The sequence below is a fragment of the Zonotrichia albicollis genome, chromosome 13 (genome assembly GCF_047830755.1).
Source record: "Zonotrichia albicollis isolate bZonAlb1 chromosome 13, bZonAlb1.hap1, whole genome shotgun sequence".
Classification (NCBI taxonomy): domain Eukaryota; kingdom Metazoa; phylum Chordata; class Aves; order Passeriformes; family Passerellidae; genus Zonotrichia; species Zonotrichia albicollis.
Window position 1 is genome coordinate 11,074,580 of NC_133831.1, and position 15,003 is coordinate 11,089,582.

At 40.3% G+C, this 15,003-nt stretch overlaps 1 long non-coding RNA gene across 1 annotated transcript in view; it reads left to right on the forward strand.

The window, feature by feature from the left end:
- LOC113460230 (uncharacterized) overlaps positions 1 to 11,170 on the forward strand; it is a 30,648-nt gene extending 19,478 nt beyond the window's left edge. Inside the window, exons 6-7 of the long non-coding RNA XR_012582448.1 lie at positions 2,711 to 2,841; positions 6,280 to 11,170. This is a non-coding gene — a long non-coding RNA (uncharacterized LOC113460230). The remainder of the gene's footprint in view (positions 1 to 2,710; positions 2,842 to 6,279) is intronic.
- The last annotated feature ends 3,833 nt before the right edge of the window (positions 11,171 to 15,003 follow it).

Consider the following 15,003-nt stretch of genomic DNA (forward strand, 5'->3'; position numbering starts at 1 on the left):
ATATTGCACCCACTGATGGAGCTGCTGTTCAAAACTTAACAAACAGCAATTTTTTTGTTAAAATAGTAGGAAAGGGAAATATTTGCAAGATTACTTATCAGCAAAGCCATTTGATCTTGCAGACCTTATTAATTGTTCCCAATTTCCACAGAGAGAATTTGGGTGGATGGGATCTGTATGATCTTTATAATTGTACCTACCCATGATCAGGTAAATGGAATAAAACCAAAGGCAAAAATAAATAGGATAAATCAAATGCAGATTCCACAGGTTGGTTCTTCATGCAAGTTCTATTTTTTCCTTTTGGATAAACATGGGAGTTTTTCCGAAAATTACAACAACAATTCAGAGTAAATTCAGTTAATGCATTAATAACTTGAGCTTCTGGGTCATGGACGTTCCTGAAGTAAAGGTGTGTGGGCCAAGTAACACAGAACCATGTAATGGGTTGGGTTGGAAGGGACCTTAAATCCCACCCAGTGCCACCCCTGCCATGGCAGGGACACCTTCCCCTGTCCCAGGCTGCTCCAGCCCCAGTGTCCAGCCTGGCCTTGGGCACTGCCAGGGATCCAGGGGCAGCCCCAGCTGCTCTGGGCACCCTGTGCCAGGGCCTGCCCACCCTCACAGGGAACAATTCCTCATTCCCAAGATCCCATCCAGCCCTGCCCTCTGGCACTGGCAGCCATTCCCTGTGTCCTCTCCCTCCAGCCCTTGGCAATTATCTCTCTCCATCTTTCCTGCAGCTCCTTCCCAACACAACCGAAGCCTGGCCCTTGCCATTACAATGTGAATGTTTCACATTGTTAATTCACTTCAGCTAAAAAGTACGCGGTGAATGCTGTGGCGTTGATGGAATTTCTGCCTAAACCTCTCTGACAGAAGTTTGGTATTTCCACTATTTTCAAAGACATATTGGGACTGTCAGAGGCACTAATAGCAGCAGTTGTCTCAGGGCGCATAACTTCCTGCACATGTGTCTGCATTAATGAGGGAATGTTTGCACTCAAGAAAGCAGATTTTTTTTCAGCCTTTGTTGTGGGATCAAGAAAGATGCTCTGGATGTTCCAGCTGTTCTGGAAGGGATCTTTCATCCCTGGATTGTATGGTATGGCTGACAATGAGTCCCTGTTCATAATTGTTCTTTGGGCAAATCACAGCCCTCAAATTTTTTGACACATAAATCCAGGCCGGAGGTGTGTTTCTGTCTGTGCAGAAGCTCAGTATTTGCAGAGCCAGCTTTTGTACGTGTGTCCATCAAGGAGCACTGGAGAGCACAGATCCTTTGGAGTTGCTTCAGCACAGCCAAAGCTGGTATTTTGTGGGTGAAGCTCTGTGTGCCCATGAGGCTGCACCTGTGAGTGACACCAAACACCCTTTCCTGCAGTCCATCATCTCCATTTACAGCAGTGCCCCAAGTCACATGTTTAGAATTTATAATCCAAGGTAAATATGTGAACACAAGATTTTGCTAAAGGCTGTTTCCCATTAAATTGATAATGAGTTTGAATTCTCCAGAAATCATGTAAGACAATCCACTGGCTCCACAGTGATGTGATCTCAACTGTGTTAAACTATTCCAACAACTCTCTTGTGCCCATGAAGTCAAACAAGTTTGAAACAGTATTTTATTTAATTGCCAATCTTTAATTGTGAAATGTGCTGTTAATTTTCTTTTTTCTTTGTTGGCAAACTATTACAAAAAACCTTCATTTGACAGTCTTGGGTTGGCTGAGGGAAAAAAGAGAAGCAGGACCTCAGACCTCAATTTCCCTTATTATAATAAATCAATTTCATACTCATTTGTGTTCAATCTCCATTGGAAATTTGCATTATCCAATCAGAACTGAACAGGTCTCTCAGGGGCGATCAAGTGTCACATAAAAATTCAACAGGAAATTCATGCAATAAATCAGTAAAAGTACAACTCATATATGGAGATTTTAAACCCATCTAAATTCTATTAAAAACCTGTAAATCCTATTTTAGACAAGAAGGAAACTTGGGAACTGTAACATCCCTAAGAGGCTCCTCAAAGTGCACATACTAATATTTAATCATTTATCCTTTTTGTATGTCCAAATTAAGTAGTTTGACTGAAGTGAGTACAGCTTTCATTTCTACTTCTGATGAGGAATAGTTCATAGAGACAACATCATATCATCATAATCTTCTAATATTTAGCTGGTAAAAATATATTCTGTAAGTTGTAGGCAACTTTTTATCCTGTTGAATTAAAATTTGAAATATATTTAATGGAAGAAGGGTTTATGTGAGTCACAGTGGCTCCAGACACAGCTTCAGGTCACTTGGGCATGTGTGAGTATGTGTTCTGTGAAAAAAAAGAGAGGCAACAGGAGGGATGGAAAGCAGGAGGAAGCAGAGAAATGGCAATGGGGAAAGGCAAAGCTGTCTGCAGTGGAGGAATTAGTAAATTCCTGGTGATGAAATTTACATTTTCTGCTTTGAAATGAGAAAAAGATGTGTAGTAAGGGTGAGCTTCTTGCAGTTCAGCAGCAGACAAAGGGAAAAAGAGAGCATTAGGTCTGATTGATTGATTGATTGATTGATGATTGATTAAAAAATCAACAGTCAGTGCAGAAGCAGGAGTCAGTGAGGCACCTTCAGTCCTATCCAGCTCCAGTTCAGGGGCACAACTGCTCTGAAATCATTTGCTGTCCTAACTGCTACATTTGATCTTCTGGATTTCTAGGATGTTTCTCATCTGGTGGAAGAATTCATACTGAAGCAAGAGACAGAAGCCTGGAATCTTTATTTGATATCAAAAAGTAATGCTGGAAAAACTGCACTGAGGAAAGAGTCTTCAGAGACATTTGAAACACTGTATGTACTTCATATTTAATTAATTTGACTGATACACTTGCAGTTGGTGTCTGTGATAAAGCAATTTCTTAAAGCTGTAAATGTGGTGTTGAAACAAGATAGGAGAACCAACCAGAAACCCACTGTATATAAGTGATTGCATAATAAATGGCTTGCTTTGAAAAATGACATAAAACCTCCAATATTTATATATTTTAGAAGGGCTGAGCTAAAATTTAAAATTATATTGGAAGACGCACTTTTGGTTAAAACATTTTATTTGGACTAATTTAAACCAGTTTTATTTGAAGGTCGACCTTAACATTAGGTATAATTAACCTTTGGTTAATTATAATTAACCAAAAATATAAATATATATATTATAAATAAATATAAATATATAATATATATAATATATTTATATATATTATATATAATATATATATTATATATAAAAATATATAATATATAATATAAATATAATTAGGTATAATTAACCTTTGGTCTGTGTGTTTTTGCATCCCTGAGTTTCAATAACTTGAATGAGTTTCATTTTCACTTTAAAAGAAGTTGTTCTAGGGGAGGCTCATTGTAGCTGGCACATTGCTGCTGCCCACATTTCTCTGATATTTCCTCAAAACATGACTCACACTTAATCAGAAAAGGCAGGGTGTCTTTATTGCTTTGGATTGTTTTAGGGAAAGCAACAGATGGTGGTATTTGAGCTGTCCAGATATAGAAAACATGGCCTTGCACCATCAGGCTGTCTTTGCATCTTGTTAGCCTTTTTACAGACATAATTCAAAATAATTAGGCAAGTATTTAAGGTCCTGCCTAAGTAGCAAAGTGGATCAATAATGTGTGCTTGAAGTTATCCATCTGGTTGGAAGCTTCCTGAAGTTAATATTATATGGATGAACCCTTCCACTTTTGACAGAAGATGAGTTTTTATCTTCCGCATCTGTTTAAATCTGTCTGCAGTTAGCACCAGGCAGGACTAACACTTTACTTATTTAGGGAAGGAAATTTAAGCTTTAGAAAATTCTAGTCTGAGGAAATGAAATCTGTCTCATTCTCATTAAGACACATTCCATTTCCTTTTTTCTTTTCTATTCTCTTATTTGCCCTTAAAATTTCTCTGAAGAAAATTAAAAAATCATATATTCTTGCTTATGACTATAGGAAAAACTGTGTTGAATCAAATATTCTTGGGTTTGGGGAAGTTTCTTGGCTGATAAAAGGTGCTCACATTAATCAGATCTGTTATACAGTGTGAGGGTGTAAAGACATGTAGGAAGTAGATCTTAATTCTACTTAATGCTTATGCAGATGAATTGGACCAAAGCAGAAATTGTAGAGGAACACAAATTAATGCTTCATTTGTTATTGTATCACTCTTGTAACAAGCTGATGTGAGAGATCAGAATAGCACAATTCAGATTTATTTACAGTCTCCTCACTTTATCACTTGGTAATACAATAAATAGAATTGGGGGGGGGGGGTTTGTTTAAACCACAGTTTGAAGTGTTTACAATAAAGCTCCTTTTTTCTTATCTCATGCTGTGAATGAAAGTCTACCAAGAGTGATAAGAAAGTTTTGTTAATTAGAATCTGTTCACATATTTTTTAAAAAGTGTAGTCATGGGTAAGAGTCATGGGAGGTTTGGGTTGGTGCTGATTATATTTCATACAAATAAAGAATCTGTGGTGGCATTTTAGAATTGGAAATATTACTTTTTCAATAGAAATACTTTTTTTAGGGATTTTACCAAAAGCCCCCTGTTTTCTGTGTACATATAGATGTACACTGGGGAAAAACAGGAAAAGCACAGCTCACTATGAAAGAATGCTGGGGTAATATCTTTTCAATGCTTGCTGGCTTTAGAAATCCTCTAATAAATTACAAAGTAATTTAATCATACTCCATTGCATGCTCTTGAAAGAATAAGACTTTAGATCCAGGCTGTCTCCTGCTCAGAATGCAATGATGTTGTGTATCACACACACAAATTGCGCACATGCAAAATAATGGCCCTGAGGCTGCCCAGCAGTAGTAGATAAGGAGTACATGCTTACAACAAAGTGCACATTTTATTAGAGACTGAGAAATGTAATTTGACTCCAGCACACAGAAAAGTTGTATGGTGATTTTTCAAAATTTTTTGGGGCAGGCTGAAATAACTTGTTTTGAAGTTCTGGTATTGTCAACAAAATTAACTAATTTGGGATTGGCTTCTTAATTCCAGTTGATAAGAGCAGCACAAATGAATTTTCTCCACCTTGCTACTTCAAGATAACTTGGGCATGGAGAATCGTGGGGAGGGGTGGCTGTTTGTGGGGTCTGAGCAGCCCAGAGCCCAGGTCTGGTCTGGCTGAAGGGTGGAGAGTGTGCTTAATAATCCAGTTTTCAACCAAACTAAAGCAATGACCAAAGCACTGTTTGTTTGCTTGAATTACCAGGACTGAGGATGAACAATTTTCTTTCAATGTGCACCAGATGTTGTTGCTTTTTCGAGTCCCTGACAGCCATTCTGCTGTGAAATACTCCATCAGGGCTGGATCTCTTTCTCTAGCAATTTGTTCTTCCCAGAGTCAAGATTTTTACTGTGGCTTTATGTCATTCCTAAGGAGAGTTTTGGGTTTAGTCACATAGGTTTTGGGGAAAAAAAGTTCCTAAAGTTTACATTTCTTTAAAAGAATGCACTAAATTGCTTGAGCCCCAAATTTGGTTATTTGGTGTGACTTTTTCATATAGGCAAAAATAGACACACAGATACAAAATAATTCCTATATATGGAGCCCAAATTGCCTTTTATGCCACCACACATTCAACATGGGAGACAATAAATCATTGTATTACATGAATAAAATCTTCTTGGCAGTTCATTGGGATTTTATGCATGTAAAAATATTTGATCATCTGTGTTCATTTTCATTTTAAAAATGGAGTTCTTGTGAAGATGAGAAAATTTCTAAAATAATCAGCTTGCTGTCCTCTAAAGTTCCTCTCAAGCAGACTGCTATGTTGCCTGATTAATGTTGAACTTTCATGGTTCTATAAGGCAAAGAGACATCTTGTAGAATGGGAGTTACTTTTCAACCATCTGAGCTAGAAGAAATGAAAAGAACTTGTTTTTTGTGAGACATTCAGATTGGCCATCTTTTCATCTCAGAAAGCAAGGCATAATTCCATCTTCCCAAAGTTTTCAAACTGATTCATTAGAAGGACAGGCTTTAATTAATTTAAAATGCATTTCATGTTTGCTCAGCTATTAAATCTGAGATATTCTGAAGACCGTGGGAAAATGCCCACTTAAGACTAAAATTAGCTGGTATCACTCTTTGTTCCATCTGTGTTCTATTTGATTGCCAGGATGGGGAAAGAAAAGAGGTAGAAGGTTAGGAGTGGAAGCACTTATAAAAAGCAGTAATTATTGACCTTGGTGGTGTGTCAACAGCATGTTCATCTGCTCCTGAGAAGAACCAAATGTTCGGGACGACTCCAAGCCACTCCTGTGCTGTTCCCACCTCGGCAGGGAAATCACAGGGGGAGCACTGACAGAGGGATCCCAGCTCTCCTTCGCTTGTGCTGCTGCTCAGAACTCCTCCTGGGCCTCATCTGCAGACAGTGCTGCACTAAAGGCATCTCCAGTGCAAACGGCTTGTCCTTCACCCTTCTGCAGAGCGGCTGTGTGACCCTGGGTGTACTGGCAGTGACAGCAAAGCATGTTCTGCTCAGCACTGGCTCTGTGGTTGAAGGCCAGGCTACTCTGCCTCCTCCAGAGCAGCCCTGTGACCACACACACTGCCCATGAACCCTTCGCACACAGAGGAAGTTTATAAAATCACTCGTATTGCGACTCATTGGATTTGTAAAATCACTCACATTGTAACTCATTAGTTTACCCATCTTAATGCCAGTAAATAATCTAAGTTTATAGGTTTAAGGTTTTTTTAAACTAAAGCTAGTTTATAAGTTAAAGCTTAGAAGTATATAAGTTCATAATATTTTTAATTAATAGAAATGTAAAAGTCATTTGAAGGGAGATATTAGAGGATGGACCAGGTTATGCTCTGTGGTCCCCAGAAATGAGACAAAAGGCAGGGCCTGAGCCCAGGAGCTGCCTCTGCCCATGCCCAGAGCTCCTGCCCTGGCAGTGCCCAGCCCTGAGCAGATGGGGCACAGAGGCTGTGCAGGCTCCTGCCTGGGGACACTGCAGAGCCACACGGACACACTGCTGTGCCCTGGGCTCTGGGCTGGCCCTGCTGGAGCAGGGAGGTGCCACCACAGCAGCCATTTCCAGCCTGGCCCATTCTGGGATTCTGTAGAATCAACCTTCACTTTTCTCTTACACTTTAAAGGAAATAAAATAAAGTAAGATCAGTCTTATGCTATTCCCTATTTCAGATGGAATTCGCTTCACAATATATAGACTAACATGGTTATATTTTGGTATTCCTGAAGTTGGACTTGTGCTAACTTTATTTTCAGTCTTGATATTTTTCTTCTGCTTCGCTAATTCCTACACATTCCTCATGAAGCCTTAATTAATCCTTCGCTTTCTCTGTTACTGATCAGCTTTGATTTAATATGGTCCAATTCCAGCATAGTCCAGGATCTGGAGAACTGCCTGCTGTGATATGACTGTGGAGATCTTAGGCCTGACCTATGCAAAATCTGCAATTTTTCTGCGACATTCCACATAAATTTGGTTGATCTACAGAAGAACTTCAGACAAAGAAGTTTACAGATAGTTTTAATCCTATTTTCAATCCCATTGCATCTGTTTCATTTTTTTTATCAGTATAAAAAAAATGGGGCTAAACCTCTCCATGCTTTGTTTGTTGCTGTTGTCCTAGAAGGGACCATTAGAGATCATGGAATCATGGAATGTTCTGGGCTGGAAGGAACCCCCAGAATTATGGATGCACCCCCTGGCCCTGCCCAGACCCCCCAACAATCCCCCAGGATGATGGATGCAGCCCCTGGCCCTGCCCAGACCCCCCAGCAATCCCCCCTGTCCATCCCTGTGTCATGGTTTGAGCCTGGCACAGAGCCAGTGCCCCCCATGAAAATGCCTTCACCCTGGTGTCTGCTGTGAGATGTGACCAGGAATAAGCAAAACAGGCTCCAACTTAAACATAAAAAACACTTTATTACCTAAACTACAGGGAAATAGGGAAAGACTTTAAGGAAAAGAAAAAAAAAAGAAATTGAAAACCTTACAAAAAAACTTTCCTCCTCCCCACTCCCTGACTTTCCCAATCCGATACATTCTCCCAAATCAACTGCCCAGCCTTGGCCCCACACTTTAGTATACTCAAACTGCAGTTCATGAAGAGGAAAGGAGTCCTTCTTGTTCCATAGGCTTCCCCTGGAAACACACTGAAACCTCGTGTGCTTCCTTGTCACTTCGGCACCGCCCGGAAAAAGTCCTTTTGCCGCTTGTGACATCTTCCTTCCATGCCCAGTGCTCTCACCACTGACGGCATGGACCAGAGCTGCTTTTAGGGTTGTCTTTCAAGGATGCCTTGTCTCACTCCAAAAAGGCACAGTCTCTGCTTTGGGACATCTGTCCCCCCCATATTTTTCCAACCCCCTGGGGCCGGGGGGTCCTCACGAATGAACCCTCCTGGTTTTGAGGCACTGCCTCCCCCTAAATGCAGTCTGTGTCACAGGAACAACTGAGTCCATGGCCACAAGAAAAGTCCAGCCAAAAGGCCACTCCAAATCATCTCTCCCCATCCAATCATCTCCACGTTCTTCGGGCCAGGTCCTTGTCTCATCTCATCTCTTATCTCCCTTCTTATTCAGCTTCGAGGAGGATTAGCATTTTTGCAAGGCCCCAATCATGAAAGAAAGGGTTAAAAGTTTTCAGTCTCTGTCTATCTCAGAATGCTGGTAGAATGCTGGTACTCCCACAGGTGCTGCTGCTCCACCGGCCAGGCTGCACTCTTCCCTCCCCTTTCTCCTCAAAACAGCGAGGATCGAACTCGCGACAGGGGTTAAAAAGCTCCTCCTGGGCGGCTGCTATCACATTCAGACGCCGGCTCTCCTCTCTCTCCCTCCTGGGGGGGGGAATGGCTGCCCGATGTCTCTTGGGGCTCCCCCACCCTTCCATCCTTGAGAGCTTTCTCACCCCCATCTCTGTCCAGGCCCCGGGCCTACCGCATGGCTGCCCCTCCCCCGCCCAGCAGCAGCGGCTGGGCTGGACGGGGGAGAGATCTGACCTCTTCGCCGCGACGTCCCAAGAGAGAGTGCCAAGGGCAGTGCCCTGCTTTTAACCCCTGTGTATTCTCGGAGGTGTGTCCAAACCCCACTGGCTACACCGGGTGCCAGTCTCAAACCCAAAACCTTCATTGGTTTGACCACAGCTTCCCAGAATTCCCACTCCTTCCTGGTCAAACCACCACACCCTGGTACCCAAAGGCTCCTGGAGCTGCGGCAGCCTCGGGGCTGTGCCCATTCCCTGGGCAGCCAGGGCAGTGCCAGCACCCTCTGGGGGCAGCAGAACCTTGCCCTGCTCTGCAGCCTCACACTAAAAGGTTTCTGTGGAAATTGGCCCTGGGGAGGACCTGGGGGACTGGTGGTGGTTGTGGTTGGAACCTCAGTCCCGAGGGAGATTTGTCAGGAAAAGCTTTTTCCTCGTACCCAAAAGATCATGGAGGTGGATTGCCACAAGGAATCTAAATGTGCTTTTACAAGGAGAGGGGGAGTTCAGGGTGGGTTTTAGCTGTGAAGCTGAAGAGGAAAGGCACAGGAAAGGAGCAAGGCAATCTGAAGCTTTCTAAAGTTAAACCTCTCTTGTGTCTTGCTAATTCCTACACATTCCTCATCCCACCATTTAGCACAGAAAGTGGCTTCCTTCCAACATTGACTTTCCAGGTCTTGAGAAACATATTCATATTTGGAGTGTTCATTCTCTACATTTTACATTGATACACCCCATATTCTTTTTTCCTTTGGGAATAGAGCAGGAGAGAATCCTGTCCCGCCTTTCTTGGCTTGGGACCAGGAAAGTGCTGTGAAAGCTGATCAGAGGATTGCTTGGTTTTTTCCAATTCACATCAACTAGCGCGCTTGGAGAAAACAGGTTAAAGATAAATGAAGCATTCTCGGGGAAATTAATATGCTCAGCCTCTCTAGAAAATGTATTACTTTGTTTGCTTTCATTTTAGATGAATAGAAAAGGACCTTAAGACATTATACATATGCATTTTTAGTATGTGTGAAATTTATGTTTCTCTATTACATGGCATTCTGCTTCATGTTTTAACCTCGAGAGTCTCTGCTATAAAGGTGGAGTTAATTTCCAATGCTGGTAATTTCAGTGGGTTTGATTATCTATTACATTATATCATAAAAATTTCTATGATCTCAGCTACCTATTAAATATGGACCTGGGTGAGTGAGAAAAAGCTCTCAAGTGATATCATTATCAAGGTAGATTCCAGCTGTACTGATATAAAATAGAACATATTCATCGTGGAAAATGTCAAACAAATAGCTGCTGGCTGGAAAGCATTTTCTTACTATTTCTGGTGTTTATAAAGAAATATGACCAAATATTTGGAAAGCCATAGTTCTTTATGGCTTTTTTCCTGAGGTGACATGTTATAACACCAGGCCTATGTAGTGCTTCCTGCAGCAAATTACAGCCTGATATCTTAAATTATAGACCAAATTACATGTCAAGTGAAATTCAAACAATACCATGTCTTTTTCTTTTAAAAATCCACTACCTGGAGCTGTAGAGCTTTACAGATTTAACCTCCTGGAAGATTTTAAAGACATTTTAAAATCACTAAACCTGTACATTACCACACTCCAAGCATTAAGAGTTGTTTACATCAAAATTTTAAATGTACACCAGCATTTTTTTTGAGGTGCAGGTGAAATTACTCAGTTATTTATCTTTGTCCTTCCCTGCATGATTTCACTACATCTGTGATTCCCCACAAGGATGAAGCATTACAATCAGATCTAGATGACAGAGAATGAAAGATATATATACAAGAGAAAAACTCTGGCAGGATGAGGGAGATCAAATGGGGAGAGCAATGTCTTTTCTATAATTCTAGTATTTCAGGATATTTTGTTTCCCAATCCAACTGTTGAATGTTCCTCATAAGTATTGTAACTTCTGCCTTTGCCCCAGGGTACTATCTTGCAGTCTAACTATTCTTTCAAAAAGATGTATTTCTCCCTGTGAGCTTTTTCCCTGTGAAACATTTCCTGGTTCAGTAAAAAACCCTTCTGCAAGCTGTCTTCAGAGGAGCTGATCAAAACACCTCTGTTCCTGTCCATTCTTGTCAAAATAATGCTTGACTATGAATTTCCTTAACAATCTCTAAGCAGTTACAGTAACAGTTTAAGTAAGAAAGCACTTTCATAGAATGCTGACAGATATGGAAAATGCCTTAGAAAGGTAATTTTGAAGTGTCTTATTTCAAAAAATTTTCATTCCTAAATAAGTGTTTTGTTTAAATTTATAATTTTTTTATATTCACAACATAAGTAAAAAATTCTTTCATAGCAGGACAAGACAAAAAGGAATTTTGATATAGAAAACTAAATTTAGGCAGTAAAAATGGCACTTTTTTGTGAAACAATTAAAAAACTCTACTCTTTTAAGGTTATGATGGCATTGATATTTTGATATACAATTTATATTGAAAGTATTTTCCTCACTGCTTGTATTTATAGAACATTGGTGCATATGTTGAGGTGGAGGAATATTTTTAAGAAAAAAAAAATCTTCCTACAAAATGCCAAATTTTTACTTTGACCAATTTTTTGCTACAATAGTCTTTAAAAATTGTTTATGAAGTGCTTTTAATTTCATTCAACATTTTCCCTTTATGGGAAGGATATTTTAGTAATCAAGTCTTTTGAGTGTGACCTTAATCCAGTTCTTGACTGAATTAGGGTCTGTAATTGGAAAAATCTGATAAACAGAACCCAGATTTTATAATCAACAACCCTATTTACTGAATCACTGATGAGCAGAAATAATTCAAAAGGTGTCTGCACTATAAATTGCTTTCTAGATATAAATTTGGATGTATAAAACACAAATATGAGGAAATACACTGCATTTTCATTTAGAGGACCAGTCCCTGGCTGTCAAAGCAATCTGGCTTTAAGAGAATTGAGTTTGTTCAGCTCTCGGGCAAGTCAGAGAGAGCCGATGCAAATGGCAGTGCCCACATTTGATGATGAGAACACAAGCTCCAGGAACCTCCTGTGTGTTCAGTTTAGAGTGTCAGCCCTAATCAGCATTGCTGTTGGCACAGCCCAGGGCTGGCGCAGAGATCCTGGGGAATGGAAGGGAAAAGGAGGGCAGAATGCGCTGGGGTTGTGCCCACCCCATCTGCGTGTGTGGTTTGGGCCTCTCCTCGTGGTAGGCTGTGGGTGCCACAGCAAATTTCCAGTTCAGCAGCCCCCTGGGCAGGAACAGATCCCAATTCCCTCTGGATTGGGACCATGAGGGTGGTGCCTGGCAGGGCAGGAGGAGGAATCCACGACTCTGCAGGAATCTCTTTGCTGCTAAATTGATTTTCTTGGCTTGCGTTAACATTTCCATAATAAAAATTAGGTCTGCAGGAAAAGGGAGCCCTTTTTAGGGTTTTATTAAATTAGAAAATAGAAAAAACAGAAAATCAGAAAAAATATTTAAAAATGTATGGAGAAGAGGGGAAAAGGAATCTTGAACATGTTTGTGTGTTTCTGTGTGCATATTTATTGAAACAACTTTCTTTGTGTCTCATTCTGGAGGTAATGTTGTACAAATTTTTTCTGTAGACATCATTTGTGAAAAAATGTGTTCAAAATTAGATGGATTTTGGGAAGGTGGTACAGGATCTGCTTGTTTCCAGAACAAAAGTATCTCTGTTTATGGCACAGGTCCTTCAGTGCTTCAGCCCAATAACTCCAGTGAGGCAATGGGCTCTCTGTGCTAATGATGGAAAAACTCTGAGTGGAAAAAAAACCAAACAAAACAATCCATGCAGATCCCTAAAGATTTCCAAAAAAAGGTCGTGGAGCCAGGCACAGAGAGTCAGGAGGGCATAAAATCATTTTCTAGCAGTCTCTTGCAGGGAAGGTCAGCTGGAAGGGAGCGCCAGCCTCCTGCTCCCCAGGCTGGTGAGGCAGCTCCTGGACCTGCCTCTGGAAGAGTTTCCCTCTGAACAGCTTTGGAAGTCAGAGCTCTGCACACAAATATTAAAAGTCAGACTGTACAAGGGAGCACAAAACAGGTTTGACTGTTGTGGTATGTTTACTTTTTAGTATCAGATGATAGAAACTAAAAATGTCAGGGAAAAGAATTTCTGCAAACAAAAAATGGCAAGAGATCAAGAAGAGAAGCAGTTGGACAAGCAAGATACAGTGAAAGGAAATGAACACAGGCCTGGAAAATATCTGTCTGGTCAGCCCAGTATCCAGTGCTCATGGGGACTTGGGATCAAAATGTCTAAAACAGAAAAAGAATTTTCAGTTTATGATACAGAAAACCACAGTCTGGAGCAATCAGACCGGAACGTCTCCTTTGTAACTTAAATTCACAGCACAGCTCCAGAGTATTCCAGGAGAGCCTGTAGATTTCTCTGACAAATTTTTAATAGCTCTTTTGACAATGCATGAGGGATTGGAGGAATAGGATTGCAACCTTTTTTCAAATTCCTGTTTTGAGAGATTCTAAGTGAGCCAGGAATGGAGTCTGAGAAGATTTAACTCTTCTGGAGCACAGATGTTAAGGGGGATAAATAAAGGATGATATCACCAAGCAGCAGGACACACAGAGTGTATGTTGATAAAATCTACCATGACATTCACCCAAATGGAGTTTGTGGGCATTAGAGAGACTTCTGGAATCATGGACAGTGCCAAACCTAAGGATTCACAGCTGCTGAAGGTGCATGTGGATGGTGGTGTTCATCTTTGGTGTTCAACAGTTCAGTGAGAAGGTTGAAAGTGTTCATCAACACCTGACTAAAAATGTTTAGATGTCTAATATTAAATGTAACTCTAAACCTGAAACATAAGCAAAAAGTTAAATATAACAGCCTTTACAACTGTATATCATAACTTGAAAGAGAAGGTAAAGATCTTCCTATACCTGAAAGGATTTTTTAACAGCTTTATGCTTGACTTGAGACTGCCTCTGAAAAATCTGAATTTTTAAGGGCTGAAAAGTTTGCCTGATTAGGTCTTTTGAGATGTCTCAAAATTAGACATAAAAAAAATTCAAACAGCCATGACTTTTATGTTTCCCTATAAGCCATCTTGGGCAAACACTGATAATTTAATGTTAATGATTCCTATATTCAGCGATGCAGACACTGCTTGCCTGATATTGTCAGGAGACAAAGATGTTTATTTTTCTGTTGACTTAATCAGGATTTATTTGAACTCCTGTCTCTAAAGATACAATTAAGAGATGTACACTGAGAGTCCTCAATGAGAATGTTCATAAAAATAATGGCAGGTGATGATTTGCCAAGTATTTTAAAAATCTAGATGAGTAACTGGGGGTAAAGGTGAGCAGGGCCTGTTTTTACATCTACTGTGCCCTGCACTGGGGGAATTTCCCTGATTATCCTTGAAAGCCCTTGTGTTTTCTAATGAATTGAACAATACATGGATTTGTGTGTTTTTCCTGTGTCTGAATTCAGTAGGGTCACATGTAAGATAAAATTAATGCTGATACATATTTATCACCATAATGCCTTTAAAGTACATGTGAAAAGTAAAACTCCTCTCTGTGTACTGACAGCACGCTTGGGGTAATATATTCACATTTTAACTTGGAGCCAGATCTGATGGTTTAAATGATTAAATGTTAAATCTTGTATTTACACTTGGACTGTGCAAAAGTCAAAGGGAACAATTTGTCAGCTCATTCATATTTTGCTTCTGAAGCCAGTTAACTAATCAGTCTAACAGAGAAAGAAGTAAGATAAATGGAGGCCATTCTGTTATGTAGAAAAGCGTACATGAAGATAAATTTTTAACATTTTCCTTCATTTCATCTGCAGTTATGAGGGGTCATAATTGCTTCTGAGCACTCAAGGTGCTCTTCAGGTTGCTTCTATAATCAGAAGGGTTCAAGCTCTTTTGGCAAACCATTGGCAAGCAGCCCTGGAGTTTTTTGCATTCTTTTTTCTGTATGCTACTTTAG